Source organism: Eumetopias jubatus, unplaced genomic scaffold, assembly GCF_037043125.1.
Source record: "Eumetopias jubatus isolate StellerSeaLion01/CBP00866 unplaced genomic scaffold, mEumJub1_p1.0 scaffold_7, whole genome shotgun sequence".
NCBI classification, from domain to species: Eukaryota; Metazoa; Chordata; class Mammalia; order Carnivora; family Otariidae; genus Eumetopias; species Eumetopias jubatus.
Genome location: NW_028274813.1, coordinates 22028633 through 22046708, shown reverse-complemented (window position 1 = coordinate 22046708; position 18076 = coordinate 22028633). Strand labels below are relative to the sequence as shown.

At 36.6% G+C, this 18076-nt stretch overlaps 1 protein-coding gene across 4 annotated transcripts in view; it reads right to left on the bottom strand.

Moving 5' to 3' along the window:
* CEP128 (centrosomal protein 128) overlaps window positions 1–18076 on the bottom strand; it is a 393012-nt gene that overhangs the window by 108342 nt on the left and 266594 nt on the right. The window lies entirely within an intron of this gene.

Genomic DNA, 18076 nt, shown 5'->3' with positions numbered 1-18076 from the left:
GGCACCCCACAAATGTACTTCACTTAGAACGGTTTTCCTGTGTCCTGTTCAACTTTACTCTTGCTGATGAGAACAGCGTAGGAAACAGACTCAAAAAATTATTTAACACAACTAAAAAATTTGCATCAATTTCAGTATCACATTTTTACTTCCCTGATAGTTCATTCAGTGGGAGCTATAATATAAAGGAAAGATGCTTAACAGGAATCATCATGATGACAATGACAATAAGAGCTAAGATTAATGAGTGCTTACTTATTTTGAACTAAGTAATTTTGAACTAAGTAAGGAGACACTGCACTGAAGGTGTTCATGCATTTGCTCATTTAATCCTCACCCAATTATGTAGAGACTATTATTTTCCCCATTTTACAGAGGAGAAAACAGGCTGGGAGAGAAACTCACCTCCATGACTGGGTATTAGCAAAACTGGACATCTAATCCAAGACGGACTTACAATCTGCATTTTTCTCTGTTATGCTAAATCACCCAAATTCAATGATTTCTTTCTCTGATACAAGGATTTTAACAATCAAGTGCTTGCATTTCCAGTCATGATGACTGATGAGAATGAGATTCTTAAGAAGCAAACAGCCGGAGGTCATCATGTGAGATGACAAGTTTACTTTAGTTCTCCCGACATCAGCTATGAATGTTTCAAATTTACATCATTATACATCACAAAAATACTAAATGGAGTCTCTCTGAGGAAAGAGCAGGAAAGTAAGATTGTATCATTAAGACTCAACTGTCTGTAGTTGAAAAAAGGGCGGCTGGGTGGCTCAGTCGTTAGGCGTCTGCCTTCGGCTCAGGTCGTGATCCCAGGGTCCAGGGATCGAGCCCCGCATGGGGCTCCCCGCTCTGCAGGAAGCCTGCTTCTCCCTCTCCCACTCCCCCTGCTTGTGTTCCCTCTCTCGCTGTGTCTCTCTCTGTCAAATAAATAAAAAAATCTTAAAAAAAAAAAAGAAAAAAGTAAATTATTATGAACTACTAGTACTGAATGGGAGTATCAGAGCTATAAAAACATTTAGAGAGGATGTAGTTTAAAAACAAACAAGAGAAAACTGAAAGCCAGGAAGAATAGGTGACATAATAAACAGCCCTACCACCCTAGTCAATAAAACAAAGATTATTTTGTTCAGACTTCTTAGTCCAATGATGTTTTCTGTTAATCACAGGGCCCCAGTGGATATTACTCCGTCCCCTAAACAAAACTTCCAATAGTTGGGTTGGTAATTTTGCAATCAATAAACTATATTATAACCACAGAAGAACAAATTTTGAACTAAGTAAGCCAGCCTACCAACCATAGGGAGGATGTTTGGCAGCAAATAGACTTAGGTTCAAATTCAACTCTGATTCCCTTGGGCAAAATACTTAACTTAGGTGAGCACCATGTCTTAAAAACCATAAAAGGGTGGGGTGACTGGGAGTAACTACTTGTAGGACTGTTGTAAGCATTAAATAGGAAATGGGTGAAAGGGCTTAGCATGACAGACAAACCATGTTTGTTCAAAATGCTGTTTTTCTTTCCTAAAAGGAAGTGTGGTGTATTGGTTAAGCATCAGCTCTCTAGTTGGGCTGCATTGGTTCAAATTCCACTTCAGTTAATAGCCATGTGATCTGGGCCAGAGACCTACACTCTCCATGCTTTAGCTTTCTCATCTATGAAATGGGAATGGACTGTTTCTAAGGATTTTATTAGATGACACATGTAAAGCACTTAGCTTACATTCCAAGACACATTAAATGTTCTCAAGAGCAATTCTCTTGATTCCATTTTATAATATGCAAGACCTTTAAGTATTCAACACTCCTATTTTGACTCTATAAAAGATACTATGTCAATACCTTTGCTTCAGTTTTTATTCCCATATCTTTTGTGTGTGTGTGTGTGTGAAGATTTAAAGAACCTGGGATCATCAGGTAATTATATAAGGAAAATTGAGGGCCACATATCTATTCTCAGTTTCCAAATTTAAAACAAATCACAATGTGTATTCACTATTCAAGATAAATATCAGTATACAACATGAACAATTTAGCTAAGTCTTCTGGCAGTAAGAGGACTCTAGCTATGCTAGAAGTCTTCTTACTGAACACACCTTGATATTCTAAATAAAACACGGTTGAGTTCATAAGAAAAACAAGATGTCCCTGAATGCACAGAGTAAAATGACAACCTGAGATGGACAAACAAGTTGTTGTTGCGGCAGACCTTGTGGTGGGGAAAGGATTGGGGGGCGGTCTATCAAACCTGAGGATAGGCCCTAACAGCTAGAGTTTGGGATTTTAATGCCCATTAACTGACAGGAAACAAGGTCTTGATGCCTAAATGAGAAAGCAAGCTGGAACTGAGATTTTTGCATGAAGTTGGAACCATCTCTAAGTCTATACTTCCCACACTTTAGCATTCATAAGGATCACCGAGAGGGCTGATTAAAACCTAGATTCCTCAATCTACGTCCAGAGAGTCTGACTCAGCAGGTCGGGGAATCTGCATCTCTAACAAGCTCCCAGGTAATGCTGATGATGCTGGTCCTACACATACAAAACTCTGAATAACCCTGCTGGGCTGCACCATTAGTGAATAGGATCCTTCAAATGATCTTTCCTGGGGCACCTGGGTGCCTCAGTTGGTTAAGTATCAGACTCTTGATTTCATCTCAGGACATGATCTTAGGGTCATGAGATCGAGCTCCACGACCGGCTCCACGCTGGGTGTGGAGCCTGCTGATGATTCTCTTTCTCCCTCTGCCCCTCCACCACCCACCCATCACCACCCCTCCTCCCCTGCTGGCACATGTGCTCTTAAAAAAAAAAAAAGATCTTTCCTGCCCCGAAAAGATGATAAGAAAGCTCATCTCTGATCTGACCAGGGCTCCTATGTTGTACACTGGTTTGGAGTAAAAATGTACACTGCTTGCACAGTATATGAGTGCTACATGTAAGAAATTAACATTTTAAAATCGGTCTTGGGTTGGGGATTCCTCTCAGGCATATGAAGAAGGAAACATAAGACTGCTTTAAGGAAAACTTTCACAAGCCAGGTTATGTAAAATTCCCATTTAGATAACTCACAAGCAATAATTACAAAACACACAAGGAAATGTCCACTATGAGTAAGAGTCTACCAAAAAAACCCAAAAACAACCCCCCAAAAAACCCAGAAGATTGGCACCCCCACAATTTAAGGTAATAGAATAACTGAAGGAACCTATAAGCTTTCAGTTATTTAAAGACACACACACACGAGGAATAGAATACAAAACAAAGAACTTGTAGAAATGAAAAATAAGTCATTACTACTAACATTTCAATAGCTAGGTTTTAGATTAGAGACTGCTTAAAAAAGAACTGGTAAACTGGAGGAACTGTCTAAAGAAATTACATAGAATGCAGCATGGGATAAAAAGATAAAAAAAAAAAAACACTAAAGAGCAGTGAAGGTATATTAAGGTTAGGATGAAAAATTCCAACATGTGGCTAATGGACATTTTATTATTTGGCTAAAAATAGAGAGAAGCAATTTTAAAAGATATGATGGTCAAAAATTCTTTAGAACTGGGATTATGGGATTAAAGAATCGTAGAGAGAACCAAGCAGAATAAATAAAAATAAGTCTATAACAAACATATAAAAATAGTAAAACTGCAAAATACACTGGCAAAAAACTGTCCGCCTACAATTCTCTATTCAAGTAAAGAACCATTTCATAATTAAGACAAAATAAAAGACATTTCCAAGACAGAGAATTTACCATTCACTGGACGAACTACCAAACAATGCTTTCCAGTAAGAAAAAAACTGAGCCCAGACCAAAAAAAAAAAAAAAAGACCTTGGGCCACAAGGACAATGATGAGCAATGAAAATGGTAAATATGTGGGTAAATCTAAATAAGCATCATGATTAACAAAAGTAATTAGCATAAGAATGTTTAAGAACAATATGTAACTAAACCTAGATAAATTCTAACACGCAAAACGGGGTGAGTGAAGAGAGTGAGATTTTAATGCCTCAGGAGAGAGATACTAGTACTGTATGCTGTAAGTAAACGTTATGGTTTCAAAGTAGGTACCCAAATAACAGAAACAGGATGCACACTTCCAAACATGTAGAGATGAAAAATGTAAAGAACACGGAAACAAGTTATGAATGCATACATAAATAGTAAAAGTATAAATATACCCACAAGAATGATACAGGATAGTGGTCACAAATAAAGACTGTGAGAAGGAAAGGGATATGGTTAGGATTCTAACAATATACAACAATTTCATTAAAATATGGCAAAATGTTACCATCTGCTAAATCTAGGTTGTGGGTACAGGAACGTCCGTCATTTTGATGTCTGTATACTACGAGTTGAAGTATTTTGTGATGGATTTTTTAATTTAAGAAAGTAAATAGGTTTAGCTAATCCAACTCAATAAGAAAGGCTTGGTTAACTGGAAAGTAAACAACCTACCATGGATTTATTTTCCAAAAGAAGTCAAAATGTGCTAAAGTTATTAGGTAGCAGGCCCATGAAAACCAGGTTAAAAAATATTTAATACATATTCTCTTTCCTCTGGAATTTCTTTCTATTTGGTTTGTATAAGACTCTCTGATTGCAGAAGAACTTATAATGAAAAAAATATACACCAAAATGTGTTGTTCTTATTCCACTGATGGATGCATCCGTGGTTAGCAGAGGATTTGAATGGATAAAAGATGCCATCAAATGGGATTTAAAGCAAATTCTACAGATGAACCAAAATCTTGTAAAACTACTTGAAAGGTGATAGTACTATTTTAACCAGCTTAAAACATACACATAAGAAAATCAGAAAGACTAAAAACAGGTTGCATTCTAGGTTAGTGTTTGAGATTCATTAGTTTTACTGTTTCTCAAAAGTCAAGCTCCAAATCTGCTGGGATGTATTTTTTTATTTTGGCTTCAAAAGACTCTAACCTCAGCATTTTTCACTGATAACTCAATCCTTCTGCTATTTCCACTCAACATCATATGAAAATCATGTTTTTTTTTAATGACTCATACCTTACAGTATGTTGTTTATTAATTCCAAAACAATTCCTGTTAGTGACTGTTAGGTTATTCCCAAGAGAAAGAAGGCTAAAATTAGACCTTTTGGCTTCCACTTTGTTCCTGGGCAGGTATGTGCACGCTTTGACCTTTCCCCCCCACCAGCTGCTCATTCCTTATAAGGCAGCAGCATAAGGGCAGAAGTCAGAGAAATGGAATTGTGTGGCCTCACTTTTAAAATTAAAGCTGACAGGTACAATGGGGTAAAAGAAAAACATGTGCACATAGATGTGGTCAAAGACTTCAGAAAGCCATTTATGGGCATTATTAATGCAGCTAAAAATACATACTTGTGATGGGAGTGATTTTTTGTTTTGTTATTTGTTTTTGCCTGTAGACAAAAATGGCATCTTTTCAAAATACTTATTTTTCTGTGAAATGGGCCTCTAAGCTGCCCTACTCCCTTGTCAATATCATTTATTAAGATTTAAAGCACTATCTGTTTCAGATTTCATCAGCTCTGGTCAGAAATATAAACTGCTACAACTGACATTCATATCTTATATTATAAAAGCAAACTATATTTGCCAATGTCATGCAGCAGAAAAATGGAAAACTAGAAGGTCACAGACTCAGCACACAGGAGACACTCAATAAACATTTGGTGAATTCAATGACGAACTAGACCCGAGGTCAACAAACTTTTCCTATAAATGATCAGATAAGTATTTTAGGTTTGTAGGCCATAGGTCTCTTTTTCAAACACTCAACTCTACCATTGTAGTGGGAAAGCAGCTTTAGACAATACATAAACAAATCAATGTGGCTGTATTCCAGTAAAACTTTATGGACACTGAAATCTGAATTTCATATAATTTTCATGTGCCACAAAATATTATTCTTTTGATTTTTTTTTGGCCTTTAAGAATGTAAAAACTACTCTTACTCACTAGCCACACAAAAACAGGCAGAGAGCCAGAGGTGGCCTGTGGGTCATAGTTTGCCAACCCCTAAAAGAGAGGTTAGTTTTTCATAAGCCATCTGATCTTATTCTTCAAAATTACATGTGGAATGTAAAGGATTAAATTGAAGAAACAGTAAGAAATGTGAGTAACAACTGAAAGGATGAGCAAAGTAGTTTAAAGTGTATATACAATTACACGTCTTTTTCTTTTTGAGTAGCTTCACAAAACACTAGTAACTTTGATTCATGGCTCTGTAGGCTGAAAGCAACACACATCTTAAAAATGCAGATGCACTGCTTTGAGTTGAATTTTATAACAATACAAACCTCAGGATACATCTAAGGTAGGAATTCTTAATCTGGGACCTATACATCTATACTTAGAATTAATGGCTAGTCTTCAGGGATCCCTTGAATTTTTTTTATTTTTGAAGTTGTAAATACTTGTTTTATGTGTATTTTTAATGTAGAGTCAGTGACGCTTTCATCAGTTTTCAAGGGGCCAGTGGTTCAAACACCAATGATCTAGCAGATTGGAATTGATTAGCTAATAGGCCCAATTACTATTCCTTTGAATCTTCAATATCCAAAAGCAGTATCATTAAAAAAGCAAATACCTAAAAGCTTGATATTCAAACTAGTATTAAATGGAACACATAATTTTAAAAAATCATTTCCTTTTAGAATGACTTTTTAAGGTATGGAATTAGTTTTCTCATTCATGCCAAAATCAAGCGGGCCTGTATTTCTCTTAAAAGCCATGAAATACTAAAGAGGAACTGTGGTTGGCTGAATAATAGCCCCCCGAAGATATCCAGGTTCTATTTCCTAGAAGCTGTGAATATGTGACTTTACGTGGTAAAAAAGAACCGTAGATTTTAAAGATCTTGAGGTGAAAATACTGTTCCGGATTATCCACCTGGGCCTTAAATGTAATCACAATTGTCCTTATGAAGAAGGAGGCAGAGGGAGACCTGACTGCAGGAGAGGAGAAGGCTATGTGACCATGGAGCAGGGGTTGGAGCAATACACTCTGACAATGGAGTAAGGCGCACAAGCCAAGCTACCGGCAACCCCGAGAAGCTGAAAAAGGCCAGGAAATGGATTTTCCCGTCAGAGCCCTCAGAGGGAACCAGCCATGTGGACACCTTAATGTTAACACTGCAAAGTGATTTTGGACTTCTGACTTCTAGAACTCTAAGAGGATAGAGCTGTGTTGTTTAAAGACACCCAGTTTGTGTTAATTTGTTACAGCAGCAGTAAGAAACTAATACAGGAACTCTATTCCTGCTTCCACCAGAAGGTAATAATTAGTCCTGCACCTTTTCACCTTAATTTTTACTGAGTTTAATCTCTGGTTTCTAGGAAACGAGGATATGGACAATTTGATCTTGAATTTTATGTTTATGTGTTTCACAACTAGAGAAATACAAAAACACAATCAAAATGAAAGGGTCTAAATCCAACCAACTTTTCTCTCCCTAAAGCAAATCCTATAGATGAATTTGTTGAATAACTGAGAACTTTCATATAAGTTATGTCCCAATTTTATCCTGAAAATACCTAAAAAACAAAATAATTTTAGAAATTATCAGAATACAGGGGCGCCTGGGTGGCTCAATCGGTTAAACGTCTGCCTTGGGCTCAGGTCATGATCCTGGAGTCCTGGGATGGAGCCCCGAGTTGGACTCCCTGCTTAGGGGGTGTCTGCTTCTCCCTCTCCCTCTGCCCCTCCTCCTTCCTTGTGCGTGCGCATGCACTCTCTCTAAGTAAATCTTTTTTTAAAGAAGGAAATTATGAGAATACGTACAAAATAATTTAAGAAATTATCAGAATACCATATGCCTTCTCTAAATACCTAGTAATCTCAACTTTTAGAGTGTAGTCATGAAAACAATATCCTCTCTCCAAAGACATTCCATTTTACCTTTCTCCCACCACATATATGCTCGTAAGTTTGAGGTACAGGGAGAATGATACTGAATAGTCAAGACAGATGCCCCAGAATTGATGCATCCAAAACATACATTTTACTCACAGGTAAAACTCTCAATGTCTTCCCCGGACCATAAGGACTTTTATATTCCATAAAATCCTGACCAGGTATTTTTTAGACCAATGGATGTTTAAAGAAGACAATCCTACTTGGGCACAAGGAGATTCTGGAAAACTGACAGAAGAATGTACTCTCAACTGCTGGAAGAAGCAAAATCTCAGAATATGGAAGGAAAGCGGCATGGGAAATGTCAGAGCATGGTGCATGAAAAGCAAGTAGGGCTATACCCTCGGTTGATGCTGAGGATAATTATTTTGTTAGAGTACAATCATCAAGTTGGGAACAACTGCCCCAAGTGTTTAAGTAAATGCTTGGTATATTCTGCTTAAGAAGGTTAAGGGAAAACAAGGAGCTATAAGGCCCTTATTGAAAGCCTCAGATGCAATTAAAACAAATATTCATGCTTAAGGAAGTAAGCGTCAATCACCTGAAACATTTATCTATTTACAGCACTACTAATGCTGCTGGCAGAACTTTGTAGATGGTCGACTGCCATTTGATGGGTAAATTCATGAACAGTGAATTAAATGAACATCACTTATTATAGATATGCTGATATAAGTGTAATAAATTATATATTTAGGTTGTATTTAAGAGAAATATTTAGAAATTATCTAGTTCAGGAGCAGCTTTGGAAAAAGAAGAAAATAAGAGAAATGAAAATACTTAGAAAAATAATTTGCAGTTTATTTTTTAAAAGCTTTAATAAAGTTAAGTCTAGTGCCTGCTCACTCAGATTTTTGGTGTTAGACACATAACAGAACTAGAGCAATAACCCCACCAGGCTATGAAATGAAAGTTCCATATCAGGGATTGCATTCAATTTCCCTTAAGAGTTTTTCAAGTAACCTAACACGTTTACCTCACTCAGGCTGTGTGTGTGTTTAAGTCATGTTCAAAATCTCCTCAGCAGTGCTCAGTTGGAGGCAGTTTATTCTCAGGAGTAAGCATACCAGTGAAAAAGCTTAGGCTGCAAGGACAGAAAATTCAGAGAGCTTTATGCTGCTATAGATCCATATGGTAGTTTGACAGATCAAACTAACCTCCAAAGGGACCTTTCCATCTGAATAGTAAGTAGATGATTATAGACATGTGCTTAAGGTTTTATTTAGAAACCTACATTAATGCACTTGCTATCCTAAATAGTGAATGTTGGCAATAAAGATTTTCCTTTCTTACTCTTGGGGTCACTACAGATATGTTTATTGGTGTTCTCTTGCATTTTCAACATAATGTACATTCTCTTTAGCTTGATTAAATGTCTTTAGACATAGTATCAAGTATCAAATTAGGAAAAGCACTCTGCTAAATTGGTTACATGCAGTAGAAGCTAGAGAAGAGAGGTATTTCAACATATTTAAACAATTTCAAAATATGAACCGACATGGCTTAATTTAACAGGCTCAATTCTTAACATATAGCTACAATGGATGTCTACTGGTTTTGCCCGTCCAGTGTCCATCTTCCCCCTTTCCCTAAAAAGAGTGCCCAGATTTTGCTTTGGCAACCACCCTTCCCCACATTTATCCTATAAAGTTCTAGTAGGGCTAACCCCACTATGTGGTTTTAGCTTTGGACAAGTGGCTGAAACCTGGTCAATAAGAGTACCATAACTGGAAATAGTTTAAGGGTAGCATACATGGTTAGGTAAATCAAGTCAAGGAGCATCAGTCCCAAAACTTTTACTGGAACTACTGAAAATTAAGCCTTTGCTTGCTATTGCTTGCTAAGTAAGATGACAGGATGTCAGCCTACAGCTAACTAGGACTATGTTGTCACTACTTAAGAGCCTTAAAAGTTGGGGCACCTGGGTGGCTCAGTCATTAAGTGTCTGCCTTTGGCTCAGGTCATGATCCCAGGGTCCCGGCATCAAGCCCCGCATCGGGCTCCCTGCTTGACAGGAGGCCTGCTTCTCCCTCTCCCACTCCCCCTGCTTGTGTTCCTGTTCTCGCTCTCTCTCTCTCTGTCAAATAAATAAATAAAATCTTTAAAAAAAAAAAAAGAGCCTTAAAAGTTAACATAAAAGGAAGCTTTTTTACATAAAAGGGCTGATTGGTCAATAGAGTAAGATTTTTGGATGACACGAATTTTCTCATGCCACAGTTAGACTACATTTTTATTTTTTGTTCCTAAATCAATAAATAACCTAAATAACTCCCAGCTTTTTTTTTTTTTAAAGATTTATTTATTTATCAGAGAGAGAGCACAAGCAGGTGAAACAGCAGGCAGAGGGACAAGCAGAAGCAGACTCCCCGTTGAGCAGAGAGCCCGAAGCCAGGCTCCATCCCAGGACCCTGGGATCATGACCTGAGCCAAAGGCAGCCACTTAACCGACTGAGCCACCCAGGTGCCTCTCCTTTCTTTTCTTAAGCCAGTTTTTTTTTTTCTTCCTTTAACCAGGTTTAATGTCATTTCAACCAAGATTACTACTACAATAGCTCCTACCATTCACTATTTCTTTCCAAATGACTTTGACATTTTGTTATCTATCAACAATCAAAAGAACTGGGCTCTGACTACCCAGTGAGGCTTGGGTTCTAATCCTGGGATCAGTAATGTGCACTGTATGGTCTTTGATGAGCTATATCCTCTGAGGCTGGTTTATCTCTTTATATACATGTATTTATATGTATCTTGCAAGGCTGTGTTAAAGAGTAAATGCACAGTGTGCTAAATGTCCAGCAGATTGGACACTTGGTAAATTGCATTTCCTTTTCCTTTTGTGAGAAACAGAAGGGGTTTTATATATTTATTTTTATATTTTTTACATTTCATGGTGAAATGACAAAATGGTTCCTCTGAGATAGGGTTCTGTAGTTCAAGAGACAAAGGTAATTCTTAACACATATATTAGAAGAGTGTGTGTGTGTGTGTGTGTGTGTGTGTGTGTGTGTGTGTAAGGTAGGGACAACCCTGTTTTGGAGAACTAAGAAACAAAAGTCTAGAAATAGGTAAAAAATAAAGGATCTACTAAAAATTTTTTTCACATAAGCAGAAGTCTTATTGATGTACATCAACATGAGGTATATAGTCTAGACAGACCTATGGTCTGCACAGAAGTTTTTCTATGTGGTTTTATTGTTTGTTGATTTTAATTGGCTTGAGGCTTTTTGGCTTGTTTTGCTTCTTTTTCATCAGTGACTTACTCAATCCGAGTGTAACTTTGAGTCACATAATCCTGGGATACTATAGTTCTAGAACAACATGAGAATTAGGTATCCTGGGAAAAAAACATTTTGAACTGGTTTTTAGGTAGACAAATCTATGTAAGAGTGAATTTAATGTGTTTTAATCATGTGGTTTGCTATTCACTGACCCACTCATGAAACTCTCTAATAAATTCAACAAACTTGAAATTTCTAAAGTCATGTAAGTTTAGGATATTTTAATATTTCTTTTATCCTTAAAACCCAACCTAGATGATATGTTCATATAACTATTACTCACCCTCAAAAGAAAAAACAATCTGTAGTATTAGACACAGAAGAGTCCCATCCACTCTGTTCAACGTTGCTCTAGCAGTGGTCAATATAAACATACCAGAACATCAGTGGTTTAAAAGCTGATAAAAATTGTCAACGATTACTCTTAAACACTCACATATTTTTATAAACTGTGGTGGAGACTTCTCTTACATGGCATTAAGTTACAAACAAAAATTTAATTCTATAAGCTCAAAGCAATTCATTGTAATTATCTAACCTGTGATTTTGGAGAAATCATAGAATTCTGTAAGCAGCTAGAACTGAATACCTATAATTACCAGTATGGAAATGTGACATGATATTTAATATTTAAATTTTCTATAGGCTTTCGAGTTTAAACTTAGATGTAAGATGAATTCATTAGGATAGTTTATGGATAGTCAATTTAACAATTAATGTTAGGAAAGATTCTTTAGCATATGAAAATGAGACTCTTAAGAAGCACCCCAAAACCTATCTTTGTAGAAAAAAAATTGAGTCATAAGGCAAAAACACAAGTTACAATAGAGGTTGCCTCATTACAAGCAATACACACATTGCTTCTGAATTATATAGATAATGAAAATCTCCAGTGTCCTAGACCAATAAACAAATATTTCTATTAAATTGACATGATTTGTTTTCATGGCAGAATGTAGTCACATTTTTATTTTGTAAGGACTGATCAATATAAAGAAAATAAGTTATTCAATCTAGATGCAGAAAGACAAAGAATTAAGTCTGTAATATCTAGAATCACAAAAATTTACTATCAGGGCACAATCTAATACGATATCTTCTATTCAGAAGGTAATATTAAGATTACAAGAGACATAATCTTACAGGGTCAAACAATTTTCCATAAGATGTTTTATTTGGGCTTCTGTTTTTTACTGAAGGACCAATGTAAAAGAAAATCTACAATGCCAACTTACCAGAGGGTAATTTTTATCTTTGTACCAGAGAGTTAAAAATATTCATACTTTTTTGATCCAGCAATTCCACTTAAAAGAAAAATCAGAAATGTACAGAATTACATATATGTAAAAATTATCATTCTCTTGTTACTTATAATAACCCCATTTTCTAAAGAACCTAATATCTGGCAACAGATTATTACCTCCTCTGAGAATCTGGTGAACACTAAGGATTCTTTATTCCAGAAACATACACATTTGCTTTATTTCTATAACACATACACACTGAACATAATATAAAAACTGCGTTATCTAACTTTGAAAACTATTAAAGGAGTCAGTAACAGTTTTATAGTGTATAAGAGTAACTTTTAGGATTATGGAAGGAAGAGAATGCAGTTTTCAAGAAGTGAAAAATGCAGTTCCTTTGGCACTGAAATTAAAATGACTGGTCTAAAGAACTTAGAGAGATAGCAGATAAAATTCAAATTAGAGACTACAAAGGTGCTCATATACTATTAAAGTTTATTCATCTCTATTTTTCGTATTTAAAGACACTACTGATATCATTCTATATATGATTCAGAGGCTGCTAAGATTAATGAGTGAAGCTTTAGGAAGCTGATCTCTGATTTGAGATTGCAACTGTGATTGACAAAGCTTAGAACAATTTGTATTTCTCTTGTTCCATAGAAGTACAAAGTACAATGTTCACTTATTCATGCAACTCACTTCAATTCTATAAACATACTCATCAACTCAATTCCATAAACATACCTATTATGCGCCAGATTTAGATGCTGAATATACTTAGATGAATAAAACACAGAGCCTGTATTCCAGGGAGCTCACTATTTTAAGAAGCATTCATTAACATTTACTTCCAACAGCAAGAGAGTAAACCTGCATGAGGGTAGGGATTTTTTATTATTTAACTCAGTACTATATCTTGAGTACCTAGAACAATTTCACAATTACTAAAAGAGAGAGGCAGAATTTGAAACATGGTTTGCCTGACTCCAAAGTTCATATTCTTAGTCAATACATTATTTAGCCCTCTGGTATTTTGACTCTTCACCAAACTACAGATTAAAAATTGGCTTATTCTAAAATATATAAAATCATATATCTGAAACACAACAGCAAGGACATTATATAATAATAAACACAGAAAATTCAGAAAAATAGCCAGAATTGATACTATGACCACTATTATTCAGATTTGTTCTTTATAGTTTTCTATGTGCACATATCTCTAAATAATGTTTCATTTTACTGTCTTTTGACATTATATAATTACACTAGAAGTGTTCTTTTGTGACTTGCTATTCTCAATTTTATAATTTTGAGACTGCCATGGTGGTGAGTTGATATATATAATGCATTTGTTTAAACTGTTTTTCAGTATCCTGTTGTATAAATATGCCACGGGTTTTTTTTTTTTAATTCTTCTATGGGTGGGCATGTAGTATGTTTTCTTTTTTTTTGCAGTTACAAATAGTGAATATTTATGTGCATAATCTGGTTCAGGTGCACAAAGAGTTTCTCTTGGGTGGCTGCCTAGGAGTGGAATCACTGACTCATGTGGCAAGCATCCATTCGACTTTATAAAATAATGCTGAGCTATTTTCCAATGTTCTTCTACCACTTTATAAGTACGCCCTAAGAATGAATGAAAGTTCTATTGTGGCAGTCTGCACCACATTTGTTACTACAATTTTTTTTTCAAGTTTGCTCATCTAAAAAGAAAGAAAAAAGTCTTCCTTTTATGACTTTCCTCCAGAGGGATAATACATATCAGCACAAGAGGACTGCTATGTTGGTAGTTAATACTTCTCTTAATTTAAAAGTTTCACCCTAAAGTCTTATATGGATATTAGGATACAAATCTACTCCTATCACTCTCCTGCTAACAGCATCCCCGCTCCTCTATGTTGGACAAGCAGGACTTACCACAATGTGCTCCCATCCACCAGCTGGACTGCAGGTTTTGTGAAGTTGGGGCTGAGCTCTACCTCATTCACCACTGTATTTTCATTGCTTCAATAAGTCCTCAATAAATATTAAAATGGATGATTAGATGTTCCTAGCTAAAATAAATCTGCTCCTTAGGAAAGGCATCTACTCTTGGTGTGAAAAAATCTGCATCCTTAAGTCTAAGTATCAAATGGTGGACCATGATGAATTGATCAAGGTTAAGTGTGACCGACAGAGCCCTCCTGAGGGGAGTCTTTCCTGGGTGTGCATGTCTAGAACAAGAAGTACCTGGGCCACATGTATCTTCTTTAATATTTGAAATATCAACAATTTCCACGGCTGGAGGTATGCAGGGGTCAGGAGATGAGGCTACAACTCTGGTTCACCATGGGTCCTGCATGCCGCATTACTGAGTTCAGATTCCGTCCTATTAAGATTTAAGCTTAGGCAAGTTATGACTAATTTCGGATTTCAGATAAACTTCCTAGGATGTTTTATGGAGGAAAAAAAACTGTTGAGAAACAAGGCTTCTTGCTGGAAGTCCATGATGCCAACTTTTACTTTATGTTGACTATATTCTCATAGATGAATGAATCCTTAATATTTTCCTCCTGGGAGCACTTTTTGGATTTTGATACCAGAGATTCCTGAAGGGCATGTCTGGGTGGAAATTTTCAAAGCAATGAAAATGATCTCTGAGGACATTTATGACTATTTTAAAATATCTGAAAGTGGCACTAACATCAATATAGAAATTCCATGAAGACACAAATAGAAAAGAAATGGAAAGTAGTCATTTGCGCAACTTTTCAGTATTTTATATTTTCTCAGTTGTTGAGTTAAGCTTGGTAGGTATTTTCTTCAGATTTTATCGAGTAGAACATAGAACTAACGTTGCTATTCTCTCTTTACCCTAGCCATCATTTATTCCTAACTTCTGGTTCAGAGAAGCGAACCTCATACTCTCAGTGATCTCTTATTTCTTTCTCTTTTCTCTCTTCCATCTTCTACAAAGTCACTCATGTGTCTTTTTCTCCCCCACCCCCGCCCCAACAGCTACCACTTTGGTCCATCTCCTGATGCTTGGATTATAACAAAAGCCTTCAAATAGTTTTTCTATATTTTCTCCCAACTCCAGTGTATTTCCAACACAGTCAAGATGATTATCTCCAATTTTCATAAGATTGAAATTTCACAAACTTCATAAGATTTTCCCTCTTATATAAGAACCACCATTGGCTTCCCACAGCCTGGTTTATCAGTCCGCATTTGCCTTAATATTCTTGGTGAGCCCTAACATATGAACCTGGCTCCAAAGCACCAGCCCTTCAAATTCATAACTCATTGTTTTCTAAATATCTCCTCTCCTCCTAGAAGCTGATTCCCTCTGATCAATCCCGTTATTTGCCTTCCTCATTCCAGCTACTTTTAATACACCTACCTTTTGATAGCCTTAAAGAACGGTTCCTGGCTTTATTTCTTACAACTCTGATCACTTACTGAGTCTGTCAGTGAAAATTCATTACAATGTTCTCCTTGGAGCCATACTCAATTATAGATGAGACACTTGCTAATTGAATTTCTCTTTGATTTGGACCTAGAATAGATATGACACACTGAATCCAATGCACAATACATTATAGGAAGACTTGACATCATCACTGCCTCTGTGCATTCTCTCTTCCCTCTCCAGAATGTCAGCTCCAAATTAGGCTTTTCCACCATCATTCACAGCACCCAAACATGACTCTGTTATTGCACGTATTAAATTGTTAGTCCCTAAAACTAAAATTTTGAAGGCAATAACAATATCCCATCATTACATTAAGAGAATACAATGTTATACAACAAGTAATATTAGGTTTTCAATAAATTATCAATCTATCCATTTACAGAGTACCCACTCTGTGTCAAGCATTGGTTCAGGTAATACAGATTTTTCAGTGAGTAAAGCAACTTAATCCTAAGGCATCCTGAATGAATAAAAGTGCATCTTCATATTCCTACTACTTATTGCTACTTATTTGTCCTCTTGTTTTCTGAAATATTCTATATCTGTATCTATGTTTTCTACCTTTATGATGTTATTCCACAGTATGGGAGCTGTATGTATGTATGTATGGTAGTCAGTGACCACTTGCTAGATACATGCATGGAACATACGAAAGTTATTGTTACTAATACTCAAATAAGAATGCCACCTCCCAACATAACACCCATCTCCACCCCTACTGCCCACAACTATCATTCTCCAGGAACACAGGTTATGTTTTATAGTATAAAGCTACAATCCCACTCTTTTCTATTTTTCATATGCAGTTCTCAATTCATGCCAATCCTCACTCCAAAAGTCTATTTTCATGCTTTCCCCCCCCTTCTATTACTGTTGCCTCCAAACTATGCAGAAAAACAATATGTTATTCTTTCCCCAAAAGCTGTTCCTCTTCTAATATTCTCTCTTCCAGGGAGTAGTACAACACAGTCTTTTGGTTCTGCATGCCAAAAATGCACCCCTCATCTCTAATCTACCATGGGTCTCTCCGATTTAAAATCTCTCTTAAGGTCAGCTGCAACTCAGCATTTCCATTACCACTACCCCAAGCTAAGTATATTTTCTCTGGGACTGGAATGGCTTAAGTGGCCTCTCCAGCTCTTCCCCCCCTTTAGTCAGAATTACCTTTTCAAAATACAAATCTGACCATATGTCCCCGGCTTGCTTAAAACCCAGCAATGGACTATCGGTGCTATTAGGATAAAGCTAAAATGCTTAACATGATCTGTGTTACCTGTGGTAGACAAAATAACAGCCTCCAAAGATGCCCTGATCCCAATCCCAGGAAGCTAGGAATATATTACATTATATGGCAAAGGAGAATCAGGTTTGCAGATAGAATTAGGTTGTTAATCAGATGACATTAAAGTAAGGAGAATATTCTGGATTGCCAGAAGGATCCTAAACATAAAAGAGGGAAGCAGAAGAGTCAGGGGATGAGATGTGAGGGCAGAGAGGAGAGAAGCAAGGCTGTCAGAGGGACGTGATGTAAGGAGGACTCAGTCCACTCTCAGGACTATGAGCCAAGGAAAGTGGGAAGCTTCAGGTTCTCCCCTACAGCATCCAGAAAGCCCTGCTGACACCTTGATTTTAGCCCATTTTGGACTTCTGACCCAGAGAACTGAAATTCATAGAAATAAATTTGTATTATTTGAGCATCTAAGTTTGTGTTAATTTGGGTTAGCATCAGTAGGAAACTATTATACCACCTAACACTCCTCTCAGCCCCTCCTTACAGAAGCCATGCTCTCTGCTGCCACAGGGCCTGCAAATATTTGTTACAACTATTTGAATAATCTTTGGATTAATAAATGTCCCTAACTAGATGGAAAACTCCATGTAGGTGGACACAGTGTCTCCTTTTTGTTCACTGTTTTGTCACAAGCTCCCAACCCAGAGCCTACAGAAAGTAAACCTAATAAGTATTTGCTGAATGAATGCAGCCAAGCATATACATACCATCAAACTCTTGACTACCGTCCTCTAGTGGACTATTAGTGGACTATTGCTCCAGTGTTTCTCTATTCTAACACATTCTATACACGAATCCTGGATACAGTCTCTTAAACTACCAAGCACATGATTCCTCAATTTAAGGGTTGACCATATCTCAGGAACC